The following is a 27,803-nucleotide window of genomic DNA, read 5'->3' as shown; positions in this document are numbered from 1 at the left end:
TTATTTTGATAGAAGGTGAAGGTAACAGAATATAAACAACTCAAATCTTCACTACCAATTAGTGGTAGACTTTAAACTGTCTGTGTGAAATTTATTACCACCAGTCTGACACCATTACTTCCACCAGAGTACCCTTACCTACAATGGTAGTTGTGTAATACTCTGGTGTACCATATCCTTTAGTATACGGTTCACACAGACCACTATTTACACTATATACATTCGGCAGTGTATACCTGACATGCACTTGGTTGGTTTGCCCTTGAGTGGGGTTTTGCAGTCTCTTTGCAACTACTCAGTTGCTTTGTTTAAACTGTAGGCGTTAGTAAGTAATTCTTTGCTTCACTTACTTCACTTCCAATGAAACCGTCATTCAATTCTGGTCTGGTTGGTCTCGATTCACTTGGTCTGGTTACTTCTGCGCTGATCACATTGCCAGTCAGCTTCTCCAACAGACTTTGGTTTAACTGGACTTAAAGGCTAGACTCCACTCTCAAAGGTCCAGGCTTTTCTTGATGTTCAAAAAGACACTTTCTGACAAAACACTAATTTACTTTTGTTAAAATTCTTGACTGCAAACACCCCTCTCACTCTTCATTAACTCCAACCACTTCCCTCTGTTCAAACTTCCCAAAAACTCTGTGCAAATATTGTACTTTTTCAATTTACTAAAAAACTACTGTTTGAGAAGTATTCCCTTGTTCTCCATGTTTTTTATATGCCTTGCCTTACTGTTCTGGGCTTTACAATACTTAGTGGTGGATTACAATGTTTTTACTATTCTTTATTAGACTTTTTTATGCTTTTAGTTTGGTGAGCTTGTATAGGGGTTGCTGTTATATTCAAAGATATTGTTATTCAAAGATGTAACTGATTCTCATATATACCCCAGAGTCAGCTGAATTTAGGTTTATGACTGACTGATTTTTCTTGAAGTGACCAACGGAGATGGTAACGATGATGTTTCAGAATCTGAAACATTAAAAAATGATCTACTTGTTTCTTCAGATGCCATACTGCCTGAGACTGAAACAAAACCGGTGATTCTCAATGAGAAAGGCCTTGACTACGAGGAACACAATAAATATTAACCTCTATTAGAACATCTGTAAGTAGAAACATTGCAAAAAAATGTCTTTTGAAAAATGCACAGATATACAGCTCTATACAGCAAATTGTTCATCAAACTTAAAATGGAAGAACGAATCAAAATGAAGCCTGAAAAAAAAGGCTACCGTGTTCTAGAGTGGTTGGACTGATGTAATGTGCTGGAAATTAAATGACATGAACAAGGTTTTGTATTGTAAATTTCATATAGAAGAGTCAGAACTATCCATACAAGGGGAAAGAACTCTTCTTTTACTGGAGTGGAAGAGGACAGTGCAAATTTAGTGCATGCACTCAATACCATCTTTCAATTTTCAGTAAACCTTACAGATAAGTTGTTGTAACAGTGAATGTTGATGGCTCCATAAACCACTCAGGTTTGTCTACATTCAGGAGGCATACAAGATGGGAAGAGAGGGATAAACTGAAAACCCATCTAGGAGAAATAAGACCAATACATCTCCGTACCAACGAGTTTGCAGCAAGTGCAGATGCTGACAACTTATGGCTGGCAAGCTAAACACAGTCAGTAGAGGTTCTTCAGAAAATCTCAAGTGAAAACACCCTTCAAAACAGACTCCACACAAATGACTACTTGAAGGACCTGCAATCTGCTAAAATGTGTTGCCTGTACCTAGATGCAACTGGGTCTGTAGTCACAAAACCTAAGGACAGTAAACACAAAATCCTCTACTATACTCTAAGCATTTTTATGCAGTCCATGACAAACTTCACCATTCCTGCAGCAGAAATGCTCACTTTAGACCAAAGCACACCAACCATCCTGCATTGGTTAGCATGTGTATGCCATGACTCTTTTATTGTGTGTAACCATCGACTCATCCCTCAGAAGGTGGAAATAGACTTCAGCTGGGCACTGATCCATGCAGCAGCAGCATTCGGTACCTAAAACAAATGCCTTTTAGTTTGTGAAGGCAAACAGCCCTGCAGTTTCACAGTGTTTCACATATGTGCAGCACACATGATTAAACTTGTTATTGTCCGGGCTACCAAGGTACAAGCAAGCAAAGATGCAAAGCAGTTTTTTTTTTTTTTTTTTTTATGTATTCATTTGCATTGATACAGAATGCACCAAACTTGGATGACATCAGAGCCCAACTCACATGAATGACGTATGTGTTTTCTGTTAAAACAGAAACAAATGCATGCAAGGAGCCTGTGAAGGTGCTGAAAAGTCAATTTTCAATCAGAAAATACAGATTTTTATTTTTAAAATAAGCCCTTTTTTTCGGCTCCTATCAGTCTCACTCGGCCGTTGAAAGGCTTTCTTGGCTTTTTCCGCAGAAAAAACGACTAGAGACCTGTGCTTTACGTCTTTTTGATGGAAAGGAAAAATTATAATGACGGACCTGGTCCGACATAGGACTGCAAAGGGGCAATCTTGAAGCTAGCCACAGCGCTTTGGCAGAAACATTTCAATCAGAAAACTACAAAGCAGCAGCAGGCTGCAGCCGCTAACCTGGATTCTGTGCTTCACCGAGTGACACACATGCAGGAGAAAACATATGTTACTTTCATTTTAAATTTGAATGGTGTTGTTGTCCATCAAATCAACAGTATGAAGGTCACTCTTGAAATCAGGACTTAAATGATGTGTTGCAGTAAGAATAAATCTATTAAGAAAGGGGAACAAGACTAAAAGACTAAAATATGCACAAGAACACAGAAATTGGACTATGGAACAATGATCTGTTGATGGGTAGACAACGACACCTGTGCCTTCTGCCAGTTCTGTTGTGAATTCAACACTTGTCTTCTTTCTGTTCCTTAAGGATATTATCTTCAAGTATTGCTCATCCTTGTTAGACAGTTTTTTGGGTCTAGTCCTGGTTTGTCAATTACAGATAATGTTTATCTGTACTTATTGATTATGGTTTGGATACCACACCTTGAAAATCAAGCGATGCAAGCTATTTTGCTCAATGTTTTTCCTTTTTTATTCAAGTCAAGCTCGTTATAATAGTTGAAAATACTAGTGGAGGCTTTGAGTAAATTGTAAATTGTTGATGCCCATAAAGCATCAGAGTAGGAAAATGCAACATGTCTAAGACTTTTGCACAGCAATATGTGTGTGTGTGTGTGTGTGTGTGTGTGTATATATATATATATATATATATATATATATATATATATATATATATATATATATATATATATATATTGCAGAATAAAATGATTTCAACAGTATATATTTCACAGTATAAACATAGTTACAGGAAGGACTATATGGCAGGCTGGCAAGTGGATAGAGGCCCAGAGACAGACTGCCGTTCAAAAAAATATATATAATTTTATTATAAATAAACAAAAATAAAAGTGCACAAGGGCAAAAAAAAATAAAGATATTTAAACACAAATAAAACAAACTTACAAAAATAAAGGTTTCCAGGCTGGGCAATGCCTTCACTGGATTTTGCAAAAGTCCAAAAACCACACAACAAACACCAACCTACTTCCTCAGCTCCCTCCTCCCAAATGAGCAGCAGAGGCCTCCTTTTATGTCAGGTGGCTGGGCTCTGATTGATCGTTAATTAAACTAATCATCTAATCAACTCCAGCCACCTGAACATAATAAACCCAGGCAGGTAAGGGAAATTAACCCCATCCCTGCCAATTTAAAAAGGGCAGAACTTTGCTCTGCCACAGACTAGTTGAGACTTGTTTCTTGTTTTATATACCATTAAAATTGCCTTATTCCTCTAAGCTTGTTTCTAAATATGGTCCATTGAGTTAGTGGGCAAAATACAGTAAAAAGATTATTACTTATTTCTGTAAGTAATAATATGTTATTGGAATTGAAAGCCAGAGCAGAAGCACTAGCATTTGTGACTCAAATATGAACAGATCACATTGGGATCTTTATAAAATGTCAGACTTAGTTTCCAAATACATAAGAAATAGTTACATTTACCAATTAGTGTGAGGATTAAAGGTCAAGGTATATTTTCTAGGCACTTGCAATGAAGTGTAAAGATGCAAGGTATAGTCATGCAAGACATCGCTTCTAATGAATAAACCATAGAGCCTGCTAGCCATCTAAGTAATAAATAAATGTGATATATCATTTTGAATATCCAACTACTGACGTGATTTAAAAGGAGCCTTTCTTATAAATCATACTAGTATTTACTATAACACCCCTCTGAGGAGCTGAATACATTAGTTGCACTTAAGATATACTCATGAAAAAATAAATAAGCAGAAGCATCATAAGCTATCCAGGTGATGCTGTTTTATTTCTTCCAGGTGTATTGCTGAAGTCCAGTTAAATTACATGTATCTAAAGGGTATGCTCTAAAGCTGCAAAATACATATTTTTAAACAGCAGGTCTGCCGGTCATATTATTGTACTGTACTTTAAAACAAGCATTGGTTTGTCAAATATTCTAGTAATACAGTTGTTGCACTGCCATATTGATCCTTCTTCAAGCTAACTACTCAAATTTTTGTGGCCAAATATACCAGTTCAGCCAAGTAGTTAGGATATTCAGCCAAATGAACACAATTAGAGGTAATTACTAGTAGATGATGTACTCAGTGATCAACATGTAACTGTGGATCTAATTAGATTCATATTGAAAAATAAAAGGCAGAACGTTTTTGGCAGTTAACTCCACAGCACCCTTGGTTCCCCATAAACTAGAATCAACTGGAGTTTTCCTGGAACCAAACTGACTTCCAAAATACCAGTATCCTACAGTCTAAAGTCAGTTATTTTGCTGTCCCCATCTATGTTAATCACAATGTTTTCTATACCTCAGCCTCTGATTTCTCCTGAAGTGTTACCAATTATTATAGAAAAGAGCATTGCAGGAAGATTCACAGAGGTCATTAACATCATGGATGGTTACAGAAATCAGCACTTACACTAAATTCAGTAATTACTCACCCTTTGGGGCTAGGTAATTTTTCAAGTCCGACTTTTTAACTGTGCCCCTGTTGTGCAACAGACAAGTTTGCTGATAATATGAAATGACTGGTACAACGATGACATTCAGAAAGGGGTGAAAAAATGACATATTGCTATTTCTAAATGTTCTGCACAGATCTATTTGTAACAGGGATAATATTTCTTTGCACTTTATTTTGTATTTATAATTTAAGATGTGTCGTTATAATAATGATAGTTTTTATATAACACCTTTCATAGTGGATCACCATCACAAAGCACTTTACAAGATACAAGACTAGGGTGTTTGAACTATGCATCAGCTGCAGAGTCACATACAGCAACATCTCACCTGAAAAAAACAGAGCACCAGGAGGTGAAGTGACTTACTCAGCATCACACAATGATTCAGTTGGTGAGCTGGGATTTGAACTGAGTACCTGGTGGCTACAAGCCTGTTTCTTTAATCACTGGACCACACAGCCTCCTTGACATTTTTTTTTTTTTTTTTTTTTTTTTTTTAAAGCATGTGTGAATGCTTAAGGAAATCGTATTGTAATTGATTTTTTATTTTTCAGAATCGCCAATTGTGTTGTTTTTAATCCCGGTTCACCGCTGCAACCCCCCGGCGACTCGAGAGGCTAAAACACGTGTCCTCCAAAATGTATTCCTTCCAAGCCATAATTTTTTGCAATGTGAATCCACAGCGAAGCCATCCAACCTATAATTCCGGAGGACAACACAGATCTGAATGGCTCAACTACAGACCCGAGGCACCCTATCAGCCACAGGGGTCGCTGGTGCGCGGTGAACTGTGGATTGCCCTGCCGACCTTAACCCTCCCTACCTGTCCGGTACTCTGCCAATTGTGTGCCGCCCCCTGGGAACCCCTGGTCACGGTTGGCAATGACCTGCGATTCCAACCTGCGATCTCAAGGCTATATGGTGCATCCTGCACTCCACGTGGAGCGCCTTTACTGGATGCGCCACTCAAGAGCCTCCTGTGTTGTAATTAGTTAATTAGCCCAATTGTTTGTAGTTGAATACTTTATAAAGCTTCATTAAGAAGAACAAATAGACCTTGGAGGATTTTCAGGATAACAAGCAGTTCTTGTGAGCATGGATACTGTGCTGGGAAGTAGGATAAGCAATAGGGTTTTTGAGAAACTGCTACTTTATGTGTGAAGTTATGAACTATAGCGTATACTGGGCGTGGTGTGTATCCATATATAGCAATTGTAGCTCATGTGTTGCCACTGCTACTATATTCTTAGAATGACACCAGCTCTGCCTGTAGTGGGAGGTGTAGGGGGAGATCTAGAATGGTTCCTATGTGATTATTTAGCCTGTAAAATGAAAATCAGTTTCTTTTCTTTGATAGCTGTGCGAATGGGATTATATAGTCAATGGAATACATGCCCGATGCTCTGTATCTGAACTCCATTGGAGGTGAGATTGAGGACTTGCTAGGTTTGTTTTGTTTAGTTGGAGAACCAAGTTATACTGATTTGAATGTATTTTGTTGACCGAGTCCTCAACCACATCACCAACTGACCAATGCAATTAACGCTGGATTGTTTTTATTCTGCTTAGGTACCTTTCAGTGCTTTACAAACTGTGTTGCTGACTTGTGATTGTCTACTTTGTGTAGCTGATAACTGATATGCCTTTGTTTTACGAAGCCCCAGAAAAGAGGATCCATTAGATATATCCTATTCTTTTAAAATGCATAAAGCATATTTGATCTTATGAATAAAAACATTGATCTTTGTTTACTCTCTGCTTTTCTTGTGGTTCATGCAATGTTCTTTCCCAAATAAAATATCCTGTGTTTTTAAATCAGGGCAAAATCGGCAAACATTACATTTTATTTGCTCTTTCTTTATAGAACTGGCATAGTCAGATTACTGCAAGGCACGGTGGTGGCTTAGTCTCAATATAGTTGACCCCAAGGTAGCTGCGCATGCCCCTACACTGGTTTGGGCTAATTTACTTCACCCCATTACATATTAATAGTTCAATATATCATAGGTGCAATAAGGACATCTATGATGTCAAGAACAACAGGGGGAAGAAGTCACAGTACACAAAGCACATCTTGTGCCATTCCAAATGACCCAGCATAATGTGACATTATAAAAAAAAAAAAAAGAACAACTGCTTGACAATCAGAACTTGGTTCATTTTTATGATAAAAAAAAAAAAAAAAAAAAAAAAATCCTCATTGTGCATTATCTTTTCTGGACTTGAATCATGAACACAATAGCCAAGAATGACAGCATGTTCTCCTTAACCCTGCAGTTTATTCCACATTCAGTAAAGTACACGACTTCAGGCAAGTATTTTATCAACGTGTTTTAAAGTAAACCTAGACATTTATCTGTATTTTAAAGTTGCTATTTTTTTTGCAAGTTGAGGGACCCTTAAATAATATTGTCACCTGAATTACAGATTTTACAGCATATGTTTAACTAATCATAGTCATGCTTTATCAATAACAGTTTAATGTAATGTTTTTAATAATTTTACAGCCCTGCAATTAAATGTGCTTTTGTGGTTAAGTGGAGAGTATATAAGACACTCAGCTGAAACTTAAATGTTAGCTAACCAAGGTTTTTAAATCCTTTTCATACACCTTATTAGCACTAGTGAAATTACCACTGACAACTCCCCCCTTGTTTTGAAAATCCTTTATGTTTTTTTTTACTTTAATTCGGCATATGCAGATTTCAGTGACACCTGTCGGTCTGATTGACCAGGTATTCTTCTGGAGGGCCTTATCTAAGCTTTGTTCGCCATTAGGGGCATCCCACAGATACAGGTCATTACAAAAGTCTATTGAGACTCTTTAATCAATGATTGTGGAAGTTTATTGGACGCAAATGTCAAATATGAGTGAGATGAATGGCTGAATTATTGGACACTGTAGAAGAGGCAGGTTGTACGTACTTTTAAGGATGCCTATACAACAGCATGGATTTGATATTGAATGAATAAAAGAAAAATAAATAAGTATGGGATAAACAATAATATGTGTTTTTTTTATAGTTTAGGTCATGACGGACTATTTTTTCGAGACTATAATTCTATATTGATTCACACTGTCTCATTATCAGTAATAATACTCAATAATGTGCAGATTGCAAATGAAGGAACTGGAATTTTTGTAACAGGATTTTCTCCTTTTTGCACACACAATCTACATTGTTTATGTTGCATTGTTAATAACATTGCACTACTGGATTTTTTGGCAGAACTACAAATATAACTACTAGTAGTATATTATTGTTTTACATTTGTTATTTTCTTTTACTTATTTTTTTATTTGTGCATTTCCCAGTCATCCTGCGTACTTCCTATGACACTTAGAAGTACCCCCTGGTTGAAAACCCCTGATATCTGCTGTCGGAGATGTATTCAAAACATTAAAAAATGTATTAGTAATATATTGTATCGGACCTAGAATCCAAATATTTCAAACAATAGTTAATATCAGTCTTGAAATTAAGAATGCAGATGAGGAAGACATTCCTGCATCAAATATTCACAGTTCTGAAGACAACGTAACGTTTAACTTGTAGACATTTTTAAAGAACTGTATCTTTAAATAGCTGCGGTATCAGACTCACAGCAGTTTAGATGAAATTAAGCAGTTTTTAGATTTTTGTAAAAATGATAAACATATTTTTACATCGAAGAGTTCAATTAAATTCGGTTTCTATAAGATTTAGAGCACTGCATTTTTAGTGAGATCATACCAAAATACCATCTGCAAATACCTACTAAAATAAAAATGATTTGCTACAAGTCTCGTTTCACAACACTTATTATTTAGAAGAGTATTCAAGCTTACAGACTATTGTTTGTTTTGTGGTTTCATGCACAAAAGTGTTTCCTTTGCCTTGTGATTTCCTCAAAGAAATTGATTTCTTGGCCCATGTCCTCTCCTTAATTTTGAAGTTATGCCAGACATTATACAAGCATGAGTCTCTTGTTGTAGGATGCATTGTTTTTGATGATGAGGCAGTTTTTAGATAACACACCAGGGTCAAATATGCTATTTTTGTAGCTTGTGCTTGTGTGCGTTTCAGTTTAAGTACCCTCAGAAAAGAGGCAGTTCATTTCCAGTATCTGGCCCATGATTAGTCAGTTTCAAAATAAGCAGGATTAAAATGTGCCTCGATTTATAACTCATAAAATGATTTTATCTCTAGTAAGCATAGTGTGCAATGCATCAAACTGTGTGATTGATATCTGTGTTAAGTCTCCAAGATTGATACATCAAGGCCATGGGATCAATAATATCTTACTATTATCTCCTGTGCGTTCTGAACTTATACGATTATTGTGTGTTCTGAATATATAAGATTGAAAATAAGGCTTTATTTGGTGCTGTGTCTGCACGCCACAGGTGCAGATTGCATTGCTTTAAAATGTTTCTCTGGTGGTAGAAATAATCACAGAAAATACTCCCGTAATAAGCTGATTAAGATTCGATCTGCAAAAAAACCAAGAGCTTCCAGCCCCGCTTAATGTCGTCCCGTCCCGTCCCCCTGAAATCTGAAATGGCACCCCTGATTGTAGTCTTTTTCCCCCGCAGTATCCTTGTACCGTACTGTTAGCAAGTCTGTCTGACACAACTACATCAATGAAACAAACATGATCACAGATTGACTTTGATTAATATTAGCAAGAACCGCTAACAGTATCTATATTAATTTAAGCTACCGGTGTATTTTTTATATTAATTTGTATAGCCTAATCATGAAAACAAAAAAGTCATAAAATGATAACATAACAATTACTAACAAGTAATCCGTTTAAAGTAAAAGGTTTAAATATTTTGTTTTAAAGGTTTTAATATTTTGCATAAGTACCATTTTAAATAATTAGTGTTAGGTTTGTAGTTTGTTTGATAAGTGAACACAGAGGTGCTTCTGAACATGTGTAAATGTATTGTCATGTTTATTTTTTCAAACGTTCTTCCTTGTGATTGTTTTTACCCCTTTCCTTACTATTGAAGGGATTTGTCGTTTCTGGTAATTTTTGAAAAGAAGATTCTGTAGCTTTTTCTCATTGTCAGTCAAACAAAAAATGAAAACAAGGTCAAATTCGAAATACAAAAGCCTTTAAGCATTACTAAAATTATGATGAATCACTTCAAACTTCCATATTGTAGTACTTGGGAGAAGAGTCTTGCTTATTTATTAATTGGCATTTATACATGAAAATGGCTTGAGGGAAGAATAGGTTTGGGCAATAGAAAGGTTAGATATGGATGCTAAATCAGGTTTTTGAATTAAGCTGCAACACACTCAATTTTATACAAAACAATATTGTGAGTGTGTTTGCAGAGATCCATATAAAATGAGCAAAACATTTTTCAAGTTTTAACACCTTGAGCCTTATTTTGCAAATATGTGCGCAGCCGTTTCAGGGAAAAATAACAACGTTAGCGAAGCACCCCGATGGTATATGAAAACGTGATTTAGAGGTCGGGTCTCACGCGTGGGCTAAAGCATATCAAATAGCGAATCATGCGCCCAGCCAATGAAACTGCACAATGGGGGGAGTAAGGTTACAACCAATAAGGATTCAACTTTCCCTTTAAGAGCACCTGTGCATCTGCAATAGCAAAATGAGGGCATTTTGAAACAAAATAAAAGAGGAAGGAGACAAAAGCGAAAATAAATACAAATGTCCAGCAGCCCAAGTGAGGAGGATGGCCAAGCCCTTCAAACAAGGCTACAACATTTTTAAAAAAGTAATCTTTGTCTGACCTGCCTGGCACTTGCAGCATCTGCAACCTCCACCACTGGGGCTTCACGTTCAGCATCTGCTTCCCTCAAACCCTGCAATCTTTCCTCTGTATGTTCAACATCACATTCATTATGGAGAGTTATATTATTGAAAATACAACCAGCCAGGATGATATTGCTAACCTTCTGAGGAGTATACTGTAGTGTTCCTCCAGAGACATCCAAACATCGGAATCGCGTTTTGAGGATTTCAAATGTTCGCTGAATTGCAGTATGAGCACATTTAAAGGTACGGTGTGCCCCGACCCTGTGTGTATTTTATGTTTATCTGATGTATGTAATGTGTTACTGATAGTGCACAGGATATAATGTGGGGTTATGTAGCATGAGTGTTTTAAAATATATAGCTGTATTTAGCCATGAGGATTACACAAATTAGTTCATGTGCTGGAATTCAAGTGGATAATTAATTCGTAATTGAATCCCGGCACAACTGTATATATAAGTACATGTTTCACTCACTCTGGGTTGTGTGTTCAAGAGTGGACAACAGGTGTGGAGAGGAGAGAATTAATTAAGAAAAATAAATAACAATTGCTAAGCATGCTGGCTTATAAACCAGCAGGATACTTGTTCTTGTTTGTTGTCTATTTGTTTGTTCGGTCAGTGTTTGTTCGGTTTTGTTCAACCTTTTTATTTCACAATAAACTGGCGCAACAGCTCAATTCATTCACTCACCACTCTGTTTGTTTCTGTTCCGGGTCTGACGTCACCACTATAGTCATCCTGTGACATACGGTTATACATTTGTTCTGCAGCGGTCGTGGGGTTGAGCAGCAGTGTCAGTAGCCACCACTTCACTGGACACCTGTTGTCCCCTATCAACCAGCCTCTCACTGTTATCCCACTGAAACGCAGATGCCACCTGCGATTTAGCGAGGATAAACGAGTCATGAGCGGAGACAGAATAGTTTGCATACACATTTGTGATGTAGTTGTTGGCATCACACACTACTTGCACGTTGACGTAATAGGTCCCCTTACAATTCATGTAAAGGTGCCTATTCTGTGTCGATGGCTCCCAGGACACCAGGAAACCCATATCTTCCAAGATAACCCTATTTGTATTTTGTTGCAACTCTTGAGAGACAGGGAAATGAATTAATTCTCCTGCCTGCTTTACTAAAGCTGAGGTTACATCTCGCACTGCACATGATACAGCCAACTGGCTCATGCCTGCAGTATAACCCACAGTGGAACGAGCCAGTGGCATAACATGTTATTGCAGTGGACACCGTTAGTGGTACAGGCAAACAGTGTGCTCTCCGCATACCTCCTTCCAGGTTAGCATGAAGCAGTTGGCAGATGTCAGTGATTGTTTGTCTGTTGATGCGAAAAGACAGATGACTTCTAAATATTTCGGGACGTCTCCTCCTCCTCCTCCTCCTCCTCCTCCTCCTCTCTCTGTCTGGCCACGTAGAAATCCAGTGCACACTCCATATTTCTTTTCTCTTTTTCTCTCTCTTTCCTTTGCCTGCTTCCCTGGTAGTTTCAGCTGTATTTATAGTCGACCACGTAATTTGCACACAGTTTAGACCCGGTTTTTCACAAGTGTTTGATGATTGCCTTAGGGGTTTGCTAAATAGGGCTCCTTGTTTTGTAATTAAATGCAATAAATATAGATACATTTATTAAGGTCTTTACACCAAAAACAGCAACTCACTTTTATTATTTTATGATAAGGCTGTGTTTAACACTGTACACTAATCAAATACAAAAACAAATTTGCTTCATAAAGCTTAATTATGTCGCTGTTGTTCCAACAAGAACTGATACTGATACCAGAAGATTTATTAGTTCATAAATTTTGTAATTAATATTGATGATTTGATTGAGCACATTTTTACAATTGCTAATCTGTCATTGTGGACTTCTGAACTGGATAATGACTTTCTGTAAATATTGGATTACCATTCTTTGTGTATGCTGTCCTTAGCTGCTGTAATACACAGACACATGTTTGAAGTTTCAACTCAAAGTATATTTTAGAAATTGCATAGCGTATTTTGAGAAACTTGGTTGCTGTTGTTCTTGAGGAAAGCTAAGCAATGCAGAACTTCATTATTTTCTTGATTATCAGTTTTATACCTCCAGTCTGTTTCCTTCAAATAAAGAAATACATTGAAATATATAATGTGGGAAACTCATAATGAGTATGCATAACATATTATTAGTATTTCGATTCAAAACAAATCCTATTGATTAGTGTAGAATTCTTAAAGTCATACATACAGACAAGTCTACTGAGTTTCTGTAGTCTTGGATGTGTGTATCTCTTTGAGAATCAAGCCTATTGTATGAGGCAGTATGATGTCCCATAATTACATTATTTACAGAAAGAAAAGGTTCAGTGGTACAATTGCCTTTTATTATAATGAAGGTGCCAAGGAAATTATACAGTGTTGACAGTTCTTGCATTGAATACACTTTTTCTAACAAAATGTTCTTGAAGTTATTTATAGAGTTGTGACAGGGTGGCGAGTGGATAGAGGCCCAGAGACAGACTGCAGTTCAAAAAAATAAATGTTTTGATTTTTATATATAGAAAAACCACAAAAACAGCAAACCAAAAACACCAATCTCCTTCCTCAGCTCTCCCCTCCTAAGAGGCCTCCTTTTATGTCAGGTGGCTGGGCGCTGATTGATCGTTAATTAAGCTAATCATCTAATCAACTAATCAACCCCAGCCACCTGAACACAATAAACCCAGGCAGGTAGGGTAATTTAACCCCATCCCTGCCAATTTATAAAGGGTAGAGCTTTGCTCTGCCACACACCTCCCCCCATGTACAAACGTACACCGGCCGTAATCAGCCACCCACGTACACCCCCCCCCCCCCCCCCCCCCCCCCCCCCCCCGGGGTTGATGTTGGAGCCCCCAAACCTTCTTTGGTTGAGGGGGCCCCGGATCTCCAAGGTAGTACGCCGATGCTGTCATGGGGCCTGGACCCTCCAGCAGATGCAGTGCTGGTGGGCAGGCAGCACCCCCGGACAGCGTGGTGCTGGCGGGCAGGCAGCACCCCCGGACAGTGTGGGCCGGCCTCCTCGGACAGTGGTCCGGCTCCCTCTGGTGATGGAAGCGGGGACGGTGGCCCGGCTCCCTCTGGTGGCGGAGGCGCCGATGGCGGCCCGGCTCCCTCTGGTGGCGGAGGCGGCGGTGGCCCGGCTCCCTCTGGTGGCGGAGGCGGCGACGGTGGCAGCGGACCCTCGGCAACCCTAGGAAACAAAAAGGAGACACCAGCAACCCAGGCGATGCGGAGCAGCAGGCAACCCAAGGCGATGCGGAACAGCAGGCAATCCCAGGCGATCCAAATGTGTCATCCCTGAGTGGGGCGGGCGTGGCATCCTTGAGCGGTGCAAGGCAGGCATCCTTGGGCCATAGCTCCTCACCTCTGGGCTCTGGGAGCGACAGCTCCTCCCCTCTGGGCTCTGAGTGGTGGCTCCTCCCCTCTCTGGCTCTCGGGACGTCGACTCACCTCTCTCTGGCTTTCGGGATGGCGGCTCACCCCTGTCTGGCTCTCGAGGCGGCAGCTCACCTCTCTCTGGCTCTCGGGACGGCATCTCCCCCCTCTTTGTTGGAATGACCGGGGCATCTCCCATGTCTACCGCCAGGTAATTAACCACCATGAGGGCAACCTCTGGGAAGGACGCCAGGTGGTGTTGTTCCTCCCACTTTTCCCACCTCTCCCCATCTCAACACCACAGTGTGTTGATAACTATGGGGAGATCGTGGACGAGGTCTGTCTCAGGGTGCATCAACCAGTCCCAGATCTCCTGGAACGGTGGTGAAGGTGGTGGTGCTGGAGGTAGTGGGGTGGCCCCTAATGCCCGGGATGAACACTGCACCTCTTCCTGGGCCTGATTGTAGGGGCATCCTGCCCAGTTGTGGCCGTTCTCCTCACAACGGCCACATCAGTTTGCCGGTGGCACGTCTGGGCAGGACCGCCAACGGTGGTCCTCCTTCCCGCACCAGGAACACCAGGGGAAGAGGCTGACCAGGTCCTCCAGCAGTGGCTGCAGCAGCTTACATTTCTTCAGCTGCTGCCTCTCCTGCCTTTGCCATTGTCTGCTCTTCTTTCCCATTAAAAAAAATAAATTAAAAAATTGCCCCCCGCCAAAAAAAAAAAAAAAAAAAAAAAAAAAACACTGCAGTACTGCTCCAAGCCTCCTGGAGGTGTTATATCCCACCTCTGACAACAAATGTGACAGGCTGGTGAGTGGATAAAGGCCCAGAGACAGACTGCAGTTCAAAAAAATAATGTTTTTATTATAAATTAACACAAAATAAAAGTGCACAAGGGCAAAATAAAGATATTTAAACACAAATAACCAAACAAAAAAACAAAACGTACAAAAATAAAGATTTCCAGGCTGGGCAACGCCTTCACTGGATTTAGAAAAAACCACAAGAACTGCAAACCAAAACCACCAACCTCCTTCCTCAGCTCCCCCCTCCCAATGGGAAGCAGAGGCCTCCTTTTATGTCAGGTGGCTGGGCGCTGATTGATTGTTAATTAAGCTAATCATCTAATCAACTAATCAACCCCAGCCACCTGAACACAATGAATCCAGGCAGGTAGGGGAATTTAACCCCATCCCTGCCAATTTATAAAGGGCAGAGCTTTGCTCTGCCACAGGAGTATTCTGCAGTTATACAACATGTGTTGATATGTTTAGCATTAAATAACTTTTTCATATTTGGTGGTCCTGAGTAAATATCTTTCTTAACAGATCTCATTTTGGAATCTATCTTAGACTCATTCAAATCCCACAAAAGAATGACCAGGTAAATTACACTGTTCCAAATTACTCTGTGTTGCTAAGCTGATGTGGAACTTGATTAAAGGAAAGTAATTCTCCAATGGCGGATGAAGCAGGATACTCCATTTCACACATGAGGATAGCGGAAACAGCAACATTATTTCGGGGTTTGTGAGTTAATCAGCTATCCTCATTTGTGGAATAACTACATTACTCTATAAATGTTCGTGGTGTATCCTCTATGTATTCATCTTAAGCCAAGAAAATCCACTTATAGGTCAGATGGCCAAGTACCTACCAGGGGTGGTATTCTTAGGATAAAACTTAAGAAAGTTTGTAAGCAAGTTGTTAAGATCTTCCTAAGATTTTTCTTAAGTTCAATCTTCTTACAATCTTCTTACGAAATCCTGAGTAATATAGACCTAAGGCTGGTAAACTGCTTTTAAAACACATATATTGTGATTTAGCTAAACACATCATACTTTACAATTTAATTAATGTTTGTGTTTATTTATGTATTCCCATATACGTATTACATAGCGTATTGCTAAAATAAATAAATCAACCACGCAAATCAGTCCTCGTTTGCATGAATATTAACATAAATGCAGGCTTCTGTTAGGTTCATCTGAGCAATTTATTTTGATCCTCTTATACATTCAGGCAAATCTAGATGGAAATAAAACAACAATAAAATGCCTATTTCAATAATTGTCAGTGACAGGCTTTTTAATTAAATGGGAATGATGTGATTTGTGCTGTTGTAACTCAACTTAATAGAAATAAAGCTGTAAAAAAAACTCCCAGCAGCAGCACAGAGCTCTATTTTTTTAAGTGCCCGAAAATCGTTCTTCTACTTGGGGAATGTGCTCGTAGATCTGTCCTTAGGACTACGACTTCCGAAAACGAAGATAGCCCCGGTGACTAGATTGTAGTGCAGTGAACAGATCATGGTCTTCTTAAGGGTAAAAATAGTCCCTAAGACTGAAAACCTGTTAAATTCAAATGTATGATGATAACTGATGCTTAGGTTGTAGCAAAGAGTTTAATAAGTTCCCTTTCAATTCGAATGACAACCATTACCGAACAGGAAAAGCCTCTCAGACCGTTAATCACTGAGCATATATAAAAAAGCTGCCCTAACAGGGCCCTGCTGTGAGGGAGAAGTCCCTCCCACCTCCTGTCGAAGAGGGACGTCCTCACAGTAACACATTGCCATTTTCTCTCTCATCACACTGAGACAGGTCAGATTGTTTTTGCTTTCTTGAACCGAAATTGGCTGATTTGTTGTTTCTTTCTGCAAATTAAAAATAATTTTCCACTGTAAAATCATGCTTCAAGTGTGTCAAAGAGTGGTCTCGCTTTACTCTCACATCAGTTTTCTGACTAGAGCTGGTTTCGACCTCTCTTAAGGGATTAGCAAGTGGCCATTGCTCTTTCACTACGAGGCCTTGTGTTGTTGATACACCAGGTGGAGAGCTGTTGTGGTGCTGTAAGGAGACCCCATGAGCTCATGGCGTCGTCCTCTACACCGATTTAATCGGTCACAGTGACCAATAAAAAAAAGTGTCTACACTCGGCACCGAACGCACATACACATCAGCGCCAATTGACTTGGCACCAAATCAGCACTGACAGCACTCGCCTCAACACCGATCCCGGCACCAATTAAATCAGCACCAGTGAATCACTCAAAAGCGTCTACAGCCTGGCACCGACCACGCTACTATCGGCAGCGAGCGCAGCTGTTCATCTGCAAGATCATGTCAGTCCAATCAATTGGGTCCTCCGCTGGGCTCCACCAGTGCAACCAATGCGTGGGCGAAGCAACCAAGGCAGGACGAGCACCTGACCTGCGCCAGATGCCTAGGGCCAGAACACGCGACCAAAGCACTGGCAAGTGAGCTGGACTGCTTTCCATGTCGTATTTTCTCAAGGAGAACTAAATGATGGAGAACAGCCCTATCCCCAGCAGAGTCTGCTTTCTCCAACCAGGGGAGAATGAGTAAGTGGTCCAAGAACCTCCGCTGAGGTCATCCAGGACCCCCCCTGCTACAGTGACCAGGGAGCTTTCATACTCATCTGGGTCACCCTCCCCTATCCCACCACTGACACAGAGGTGCAGACACCTCTCAAAGGAGACAAGATGGTCACCGCTGACATGGTACCACTCATGCTCACCAGGGGACAGGCGGTCGCTGTGCAGGCACCGCTCCCCTTCCCCAAGAACAGGTAGTCGCTGCTCAGGCACCGCCCCCCCTTCTCCACACAGGCGCCTCGGAGGCGCCCAAGCTTGGCCGAGCGGCGCTTCGTGGACCCTGCAGAGACTGTAAGGGCTCAGCAGACCATGCTAGAGACCCTATTGAAATCTTAGGGCAGGCTGCCCCCATAGTCTCATTCCCCATCCCCTCTGCCTAGACCCTCTAGCCCAGATGAGCTGTCCTTGTCCATGTCCAGATCGGATGTCTCGGACCCAGCCACCTCTATCGGGCAGGCCACAGTGGGAGGCTCCTTAATGCCCTTGCCACAGGTGTTGCAGAGGGAAGAGTTCTGGGCCCTAATGCAGTGTGCAGCTGCAACCACGGACGTTCCCTGGCCAGCAGAACAAGAGGGAAAGGGGAACCGCTTCCGCCAACAGAAAGGGCACCCACAGCATGCCCTCTCCCTATGCCAGGACTTCCTGGGATTGGTGCGCTCCTCCTGGAGCAACCGAGCGTCAGCACCTTCAGCCTCCAGAACAGTAGAGTCTCTGCTTCTTACTGCAGGAGCCCAAGAAGCGGGCCTAGGCGTATTCCCCACTATCGGGGACACTGTCACGGTTTTGGTGCAAGGTTCCACCTTCACCAAGGAGGATAAGGACCACCGCAGAGGACCACCGCAGGCCAGGGATAACCGGTTCTCTGGCTGGAGACCGAGGCCAGGGCCTAAGAAAGAACCGCCTGCTCTCAAGCCCAAGGGAGACCGGCCCTGAGGGTCCCCAGGTGCCAACAAAACCCCCACAACCAGACTGACCAATGGCAAAGGCTGCACTCAGGACTCCTGGGTGCTATCGATAATGAGACACGGATATGCTCTACAATTCCGCATAGGACCGCCACCCTTCAAGGGTGTGCTCCCCACCACCGTCGAACCAGCGAGGGCGATACTCCTTCAACGGGAGATCGCCAATCTTCAAAGGAAGAACGCTGTATGCTTGGTAAGCCCAAGCGATGCCCTCAACGGCTTTTACTCCAGGTACTTCCTGGTGCCCAAAAGGGACGATGGTTTCAGGCCAATTATGGACCTCAGGGTCCTCAACTTGTTCCTCAAACAGAGGAAGTTCAACATGTTGACAGCGCAGCGTATCATCCAGTCCGTCCAACTGGGCAACTGGTTCATATTGATCGACCTGCAAAATGCCTATTTTCACCCCCCGATCCGTCCCGTGCACAGAAAATATCTGCGCTTCGCCTTTCAAGGCAACGCGTACGAATTTGTGTGCTGCCTTTTGGCCTCTCGCTGGCACCCCACACTTTTTCAAAGTGCATGGATGCAGCACTGGCTCCACGCTGCGGGGTATTCAGATCCTAAACTATCTGGATGATTGGCTAGTTTGCGCGCATTCAAAAGCACACACAGAGGCGCACACAAAACAGGTCATAGATTATGTGATGAAATTAAGGATCTCTATACATAAAAAGGAGAGCAACCTCATACCGCGTCAGTCCACATTTTTCCTGGGGATCAAAATGATCTTTGTGAGCATGCTTGCCTCACTGTCGGAAGACAGGATTCGGATGTTGGAGGCCACACTCTCCCTATTCAGAGAGGACGCTCTCCTACAGATCAGAATATATCAAAGGTTGTTGGGGCTCATGGCAGCCACCTCGAGAATCCTTCCACTAGGGCTGCTGAGAATGAGCCTGCTTCAAGCCTGGGTAAATACGCTCAAGGTGCACCCGGTCCGAGATTGGTGTCGGCTGGTGCAAGTGTCCAGACAATGCCTGAAGACACTGGAGTGGTGACTCCGTCCCGGAAATCTATGCCTTGGGTCTCCCCTCGGATCCCCTCACAGAAGGGAAGTGATCACTACAGACTCCTCCAGCCTGGGCTGGGGAGCGGTCTGGAATGGGAGAGGAATAAGAGGTCAATGGAAGGGACATTGGCAGCAAGCGCACATAAATGCGCAAGAGCTGCAAGCAGTGAACCTGGCGTTATCTTATTTTCACCAGCAGTTAGTGCACAAACATGTGCTGGTCCGGCAGACAATACCACAGTGGTAGCCTACAAAAACCACCAAGGCAGTCTGCGCTCGCCAGGCCTTCACCACACAGTGCACAGACTCCTGTCCTGGACGCACAGAAACTTGCATTCCATCAGGGCAGTTCACATCCCCGGTGTGGACAACAAGGCAGCAGACCTCCTGTCCAGAAGAGCTCCAGACAGCTTGGAGTGGAGGCTGACCCCTCAAGTGGTGAAACAGATTTGGGAGAGGTTTCAACCGGCACGAGTCGACCTCTTTACTACAGCCGTGTCCACTCATTGCCCCAATGGTTCTCCATAGAGAGAGATGGAGGCCCACTGGGAGTAGACACACTAGCTCACCCCTGGCTACAGGGGCTATTGTATGCATTCCCTCCACTACCATTATTACCCCTGACACTAGAGAGCATCAGGGTGGAGAGAGCACAGGTTTTGCTGGTTGCACCCAGATGGCCGAGACGCTCCTGGTTTGTTGTCCTCTCCGACATGTTGTCGGATCAGCTATGGCAGCTCCCGCTGCGCAAGGACCTCCTGAGCCAAACAGAGGGGCTATTATGGCACCCAAACCCAGCCCAGCTCAAACTCTGGGTCTGGGGCTGTTGAACGGAGCCGTCTATTAAGACGAGGTTTGCCAGATGCAGTAGTAGAGACACTAGAGCCCAGTACTCAGTACATAATATAAATGGAAAGTTTTCCAAGACTGGTGCCTTGCTGAAAGTCATGATCCTGTGTCTTGCCCTATTGAAACTATATTAACCTTCTTACAAAACTTGTTTGACGCAGAAAAATCAGCATCCACTTTGAAGATATACCTGGCAGCAATATAAGTGTGCCATGACAAAACTGACTTGGTGTCCCCTGGGACACATTTCTTGGCAGTGCAATTTCTTAAATGGGCTCGGAGGCTTCGTCCTCCCATGAAAAGTATGGTCCCCAAGCAGAACTGCGCCCTGTTTCATTGAAAGTGGCATTTTTAATATCCATTACGTCTGCCAGACGAGTAAGTGAGCTTCATGCGCTGTCCATCGATGACACATGGCTTTCACTGGGAATGACTCGCGGGTAACATTAAGAACAAATCCATCCTTTTTGCCAAAGGTGGTATCCATATTCCTTGTTAACCAATCAATGGTTTTGGAAACTTTCAAACCTCCCCTGCATGAGACAGAGGAGGGCTGTAGACAACACACGATCTGTGCTGTTATTTGGATAGGATGGCATCCTGGAGACAATCCAACCAGCTGTTTGTCTGCTATGGGTCCCGCTCTAGAGGTCAGGCCCTATTGAAGCAACGTCTAGCGCATTGGGTGACAAATGTGATACGCTTGGCGTATGAACAGACGGACTCCCCGTTACCAGGGGACATTACGGCCCATTCTACCAGGGGCCAGGCAACTTCATAGGCTTTCCTTTATGGCGCCTCCTTAGATGAGTTATGCAATGCTGCTACATGGACAGGTAGTCAGACATTTGTGCGTTTTTACCGCCTTGATGTTACAAACCGAACAAGACCCTCTCTGGGCTCTAGAGTTTTGCAGGCGACATGCCATTAGGCGTCATGTAGGCTCTGTTGCTATCGCCGTGGGGCTGTACTGGCGGTAATCTGGAGCCACGACAGCTTTGGTACAGCTTTCCTATTTGGTAATGGTTGTCATTCGAATTGAAAGGGAACGTTAGGTTATTACTATAACCCTGGTTCCTTGAAAAGAGAATGACAACCATTACCCTTTGAGGTCATGTCCCCAGCTGACCTCTGTTTTCAAAAGAAAATGGTGATGTGCTACTGTGAGTACGTCCCTCTTCAACAGGAGGTGGGTCTTCTCCCTCACAGCAGGTCTCTGATAGGGCAGCTTTTTTATATATGCTCAGTGTTTGACGGTCAGAGGCTCTTCCATTCGGTAATGGTTGCCATTCTCTTTCAGGGAACCAGGGTTATGGTAATAATCTAACATTCGTCCCTCTTCCTTGCACCGAACATCAGCTGCCATGAGTGTTTATCAGGGACACGCAATGCATACCTACAAAAATAAATAACAGTAATATATATGTTTATTATTATTATGATGATGCATTTTGCTTTTTTGTGACTACCTGCAAAACAAAGGTAATATTTAAATTGTGATATAGCTAGCTGCAGTGACCTGTCAATCACTGACTGAAAAGGCGAGGCAATTTCATTGCACTATTAAATCCCTGAAGTGATCCTGACACCTCACTCTCACACATCTGGTAATAGAAAGAAATGGAAGAAAAAAAAGAAACAGACATTTTTCAAAACATGAATTGGAGATTCTCGTTGAGGAGGTCACAGCGGAAAATCTAAATTAATAGGAAAGTTAGATTTACACAGTAATTATAGTTAGTTATAGCATGTTTTAGGTCTATATTAACTTGTTATGAAATCTACCTACATACCCATAATGAAAAAAAAAAAAACAACTGCATTTGGGAATTCATAAGATTCACAATAATATGTAAAAATACTTCAAATGTATATCTACATGTTGTTATTAAACTATTAAAACATTTTAATATGTATTTCTTCTACATATCTGCCAAGAGCTACTTATTTTAAATTATCTTAAAGCTAAGAAACATTAAGAAACTTTTTTTTTTTTTTTTTGAATAATACCAATTTTTTTTTTTAAAGGCCAAAGTTAAGAAAAAAATTTGATTTATGAAGATTTTTTTTCTTAAGAATGTTTCAAGAATTTGGCTCCAGGATAGAAACTGTAATGTTGATTAAAAGAAACTCAGCATTTTCCAGGAAACAGACCAGTTTATAATTTCAACACTTTTTAGTCAGCATTCATTTTTCATAAGTAAGCAACATTTTATTTATACACATGCTAAATAAAATTAGGTTTAAGGTTAAGAAACATTAGGTTTTCAAGAATTTTAAAAAGGGGAAGTTAATGACTGTGACAGGGTAACATTGTGGATAAGACTAGTTACCGGCAGGAAGCAGACAGAGTCAGAAAGCTGCAGTTTTAGCACTTATGCACACTTCTATTACAGAAACACAAAACAAATAAAAGATTTCAACAAACACAAATCAAACTGCTCCCAAGCTGTGCTATCACAGTGCCTCTGCTGAGAGCACAACCAGTAACTATCCTTTCCTCTCAATTAACACTGAACAAAAAGCATTTCTCCCCTTATATACATGTAGCCATTCCCCAATTAGCACCCAATTACCTAATTGAGGAATGGCCACACATGTGATTGTTGGCTTTAATTCCATCCCTGCCAGACTTACAGAAACCAAACAAAAACACACAATTTACCTGTGCAGGGTTTTTACCCTGCCACTTTTTCATAATGTAACAATTGCATTTGTATGCGTCAACAATAATTAAACATTATAAATGTAAGGCATACGTGTCTTGAAATCAAATGCTCAAGAAAATGCCATTTGTCCCAGCATGCCTGTGCAGTTTTGGTTGGTGTGATCACCATGATTTTAATGCTATTCGGTCATCTTAGAATAAATACATATTTTTATTTTTTGAGGACGCGAATTCCCAAATTTTCAACCATACCAATTTTTTTTTTCTATACAGCAGATATTTCAAAGGCCCTGGTAAAGCAACTGTAGGTAAATATTGGTTCATTTTAGGCTGTGACCTAATATTTAGTGTGATAAATAACGGTCTGCTTTAAAGAGTAGAGAAACTAATGCTTTTGAATTGATGCTTATAATTTTATGGGAAGTTGATGCTTTATAATTAAATGATTCAAATAATTATTATTGTTATTTATAAACTGAGCATGCAGATATAGTAGAGCAGTGCTGCTCAAACATCTTGCAAAACAGTAAACTACAAATGCTAGAATAAGAGTCAGAAAAACACACATAAACACAGTACATATTTTAGTATACCCTCAATGAAAGTGCTTCGTAAAATCAATACATATTCAAGGCTATTTTTTAAATCTTAACAAGATTAATAAACATGTTCCATTAATAGTGTCAGTTCCAGGGTGACATGCGCAACTTTATGAGAGCTATTAAAAATCTCATTTCAGGATAAACAACACTTCTGTGTTTTTAGTAAGTGTTATACATGATGGAACTTTGCTATTCGCTTGACATTTTTCTCTTTTTGTATATATCTATAATATGGCACCTACTTTATCCTGCTGCCATATATCTGCCTAAAGCTTACTTAATGGCAACATCTTGCAGCTTGCAGGGGTTTCTAATGTAGTAAAAATTCTAAGAATCAAGTGCATGGAGGGAGAACCTGGAAGGCTTAACTATTACCACTATGAGTACTAAAACTATATTAATCTATAGAATTGTGATGGGGTGCCCACCCCTTGTGTGTATTTTATTGATGTATGATTGTTGTTTTGTTGTTGTTATTAGATATTATGTTTGTGTGTGGACAGACGAAAGCCATCCAACAGTATTATTTATTATTTGAGACTGGCGAAAAGCCGGTCTTGTAAAATGTGGTTGGCATGGATTGGGTTGAATTCCCCATCCTAAGTAGCTCATGGGAATGTGGCTGGAGCCTTAATAAGGTAATTTAATGGGTAATTAAGACTCCAGCCACAGCAGACCCACTCTGGGCTCAGATAAAGAGAGAGTTGTGAGGAGAGTTATAGAGATTAAGAATGAATGCTACCAGCCAACGAACGAGGTACTTTTTCTGATACAATAGATTTATAGTTTTGTGTTTGTTTTACTTTGGCCCGTGTGCCCTTTTGTTTATTGTGTGGCTGCGGCCGTTTTAGCTCATACTGTTAGTCTGTTTTGTGCTGCTTCCTGTACCTGACGTCACCACCTGTACATACCAGTCAGGCCATCTGTGACAATAATATATTAAATATATTAAAATATATTAAGTGCAGCATATACTCGAAACTAATGTAATAAAAAGCAAAGTGGTTAGTAATGTATATTATAATATAACCTACACAATGGTTCCTACTTACAAGACTTTAACTCACATTATATTTAGTCTATTTTTATATGCAGATAAGGCAGGCAGTATTAGTACCATAGCTGCATTATTAATGTACTTTGTCCCACATATAGGGGGAGATTAGTTTATCAGTCCAATTTCACCACAGAAGTAAAGTATACTAACAGAGAGACAGACCAAACAGGGTGCCTGGGCAAGTTTCATCAATGAAAAAAATGCAAGTGTGACCTACAGACTGACAGTCAGACACACTTCCAATAACTTATGCTGTAAAATGTCTTTAGCAAGTTTTCTAAATCATAACTCACAACTAGAGAAGCAAATAGTTTTCCATCAAACACTCAGGCATCTGTAGACTTTGCCGTGCTAGATTAACATGAAAAAAATGATGAACATAGAACTGACAGGCCAAAGAGGAATAAACATAGGGAAAAATACAATATTTCAGTAATGATCTGGAAGCCATACTGTCCAATTTTGGCTTGATTTTTTAAAACTATTTCTAATTAACTTATGCTAGCAAATATAGCAAGTCTATTAATGGTGTATGCAGAAATCCATCTAAAATGAGCACAATTATTTTAAAGATTTGCATCCCTTTGACATCTCATTGCCTGTTTCTAATGCCATTGTAAGGAAAAACACTTAGGATTCTTTTAACCAGTCTATGCGTTACCACTAGAACTGTCAGGCTTCATTGTTTGTAACGCAGCCTGACAGTTCTAAGGGTAGACCATTTGTTATGTTATTCAATGAATTAGTTTCTTGAAGCTGCTAAAAATGTAACAGCTGTAGTTGGCACAAGGGCTTAGCACAAGGAATGCACCTGAGCTAATCCAAAAGGTTGAAATGTCACAAGTGAAGAATGAGTGGGATGTTATAAATGACAGAACTGGGTACATTCAGGAGATGGAAGGCATAGGTGAAAGCTGTTTCTGCAAAAGATATCTTAACAGTGACACAAACATCCTAGAATTAAAGCAATTTAGCAATTATTTAACATTAATGGATTTTTTAGCATGTCTTTACTTCTATTTACATCCACCACCTTTTCACTATACAGATTAATATAAGCCTTGATCTCTATAGCATTAATTTACTACTGCTGGATCGGGTCAATGAAAGTGGAGAATTATTGGCAGGGATTCAAAAAAGTGGTCCACAGGGCTGCATAACCCAAAATTAAGAAATGCAGACTTCGTAACATAGATCGTGAACACAAATGCAGATTTTTTTATTAGCAATCAACACGCCACAGCAAGAGAACCATGATATTTAGATTTGAAATATATTCAAATGGTGATTTTTCGATCAAAAAACTACCTTTTTAATATTCTATTCTATTAATATATTATTTGCAGAGTTTGAAACTTTAAATAAATCACTATCAATACAATTTGTTATTTTCTTTTATTGTTATTATCAATCATATGCTCAAGCATGTCACATTCTGTTCTGAAAAGCTACTGTAGAGTGAAAAAAAAAAAAGCATATGCCTTGCCCTGCTAACACTGGTGAAATGAATTTATACAAAACACATTTTGAAATAAATGCCTTTGCCTATACTACCTGGTTCTACCTTAAAGCACATTCTAATGTATGTATATATAGTAATGCAAACATTTTTTTCATTTTTTTAGTCACCCTAAAACAAACAAAAACATACAAGGGTGACACACAGGCTAGTCTACTCCTTTATATTAATCTCAATGTGGACCTGTGAACGAGTGGTTTGCAGTGCGTAGGTGAAGTGATGATACAGTGCTCCGGAATACACACAAGACAGTTCACAATGAAAAACAGCTCTTTATTGATGCTGGGGTGCGTGTCAACAACATTTTAAATAATAGGCACAGCCTTTGCCCACCAATGTATATTGCGCCATGCAAAATGAAAATTACAGTTCCGAAATAATAACATACTTGAATAATTACACACAATACAGACATGTCCACGTCTCCGGACAGTGGGTGCTCTAGTGCAGGTGTATGGTGAAAGGACAAACACAGTCAAGACCGTGGTGCAGTGTAGTCCGGGGTTTGGTGCTGGCATGTAGCGACAGCTCCCGGTTCATTTTAGCCATCTAGTGAGAACAACAATGATAATTAGACTTACAAACAAAACACAAAACGCTCTTGGTACTTTTTACTATCGCTCTTTTCGCTCCTTGTTGGTTAACCATAAACCAATGCTGGGGCCACTTCCCCTAAATACCCTCCATCACGGCCTCTTTCGGTGGCGCAGCCAATCACATCTCCTCCAATTCATGACTGACACATTGCCTACTGCATCAAGGCGACGACTTCTGGTATTGTGGCCCCGCCGCCTTACTGGATGGCCGGTTTCCGACTGACCTTAGAATGAACTGCCAAACCATCTATTACATCTACAACAATCTGCTTGACTCTCTACAGTCTGTCTTCTGGCTGCATGACAGTACCGAAACTGTTCTGCTACGGATTATAAATGATCTCTGTTTAATGCTGATACTGCTGCTCCCTCTGTCCTTGCCCTCCTGGACCTAACTGCTGCTTTTGACACCATGGAGCATAGCATTCTTCTTGACTGTCTTTAGAAGTATGCTGGGATCTCTGTTTCTCCTGGCTGTCCTCTTACCTATCTGGATGCATGCAGTCTGTTTTCTATGATGGAAGCTGTGCTGACGCAAATAAGGTCACTTGTGGTGTCCCCCAAGGGTCTGTTCTTGGGCCTCTTCTCTTTCTTGGGTCACCTCATCCACCAACACAGCCTCACATTTCACTCCTATGCAGATGACACCCAGATTTACCTAAAACTGGACCTTGGATGTCCTCCTGTCTTGGTCCAGCTCTCAGCTTGCTTCCAAAACATTGAGGCCTGGATGTCTGCCAATTTTCTTCAGCTCAACACCAACAAATCTGAACTTCTTCAGGTAGGATCGAAAACTCAACTCAAGAATCTCAATTTTGCTGCCTTGAACCTCGGAAACTGTATGCTGCTGCCTTCCCCCACTGTATGAAGCCTTGGTGTACTTCTGGATAGTAACCTCTC

The sequence above is a fragment of the Polyodon spathula genome, chromosome 2 (genome assembly GCF_017654505.1).
Source record: "Polyodon spathula isolate WHYD16114869_AA chromosome 2, ASM1765450v1, whole genome shotgun sequence".
Lineage (NCBI taxonomy): Eukaryota > Metazoa > Chordata > Actinopteri > Acipenseriformes > Polyodontidae > Polyodon > Polyodon spathula.
This window is presented reverse-complemented; position numbering follows the sequence as displayed.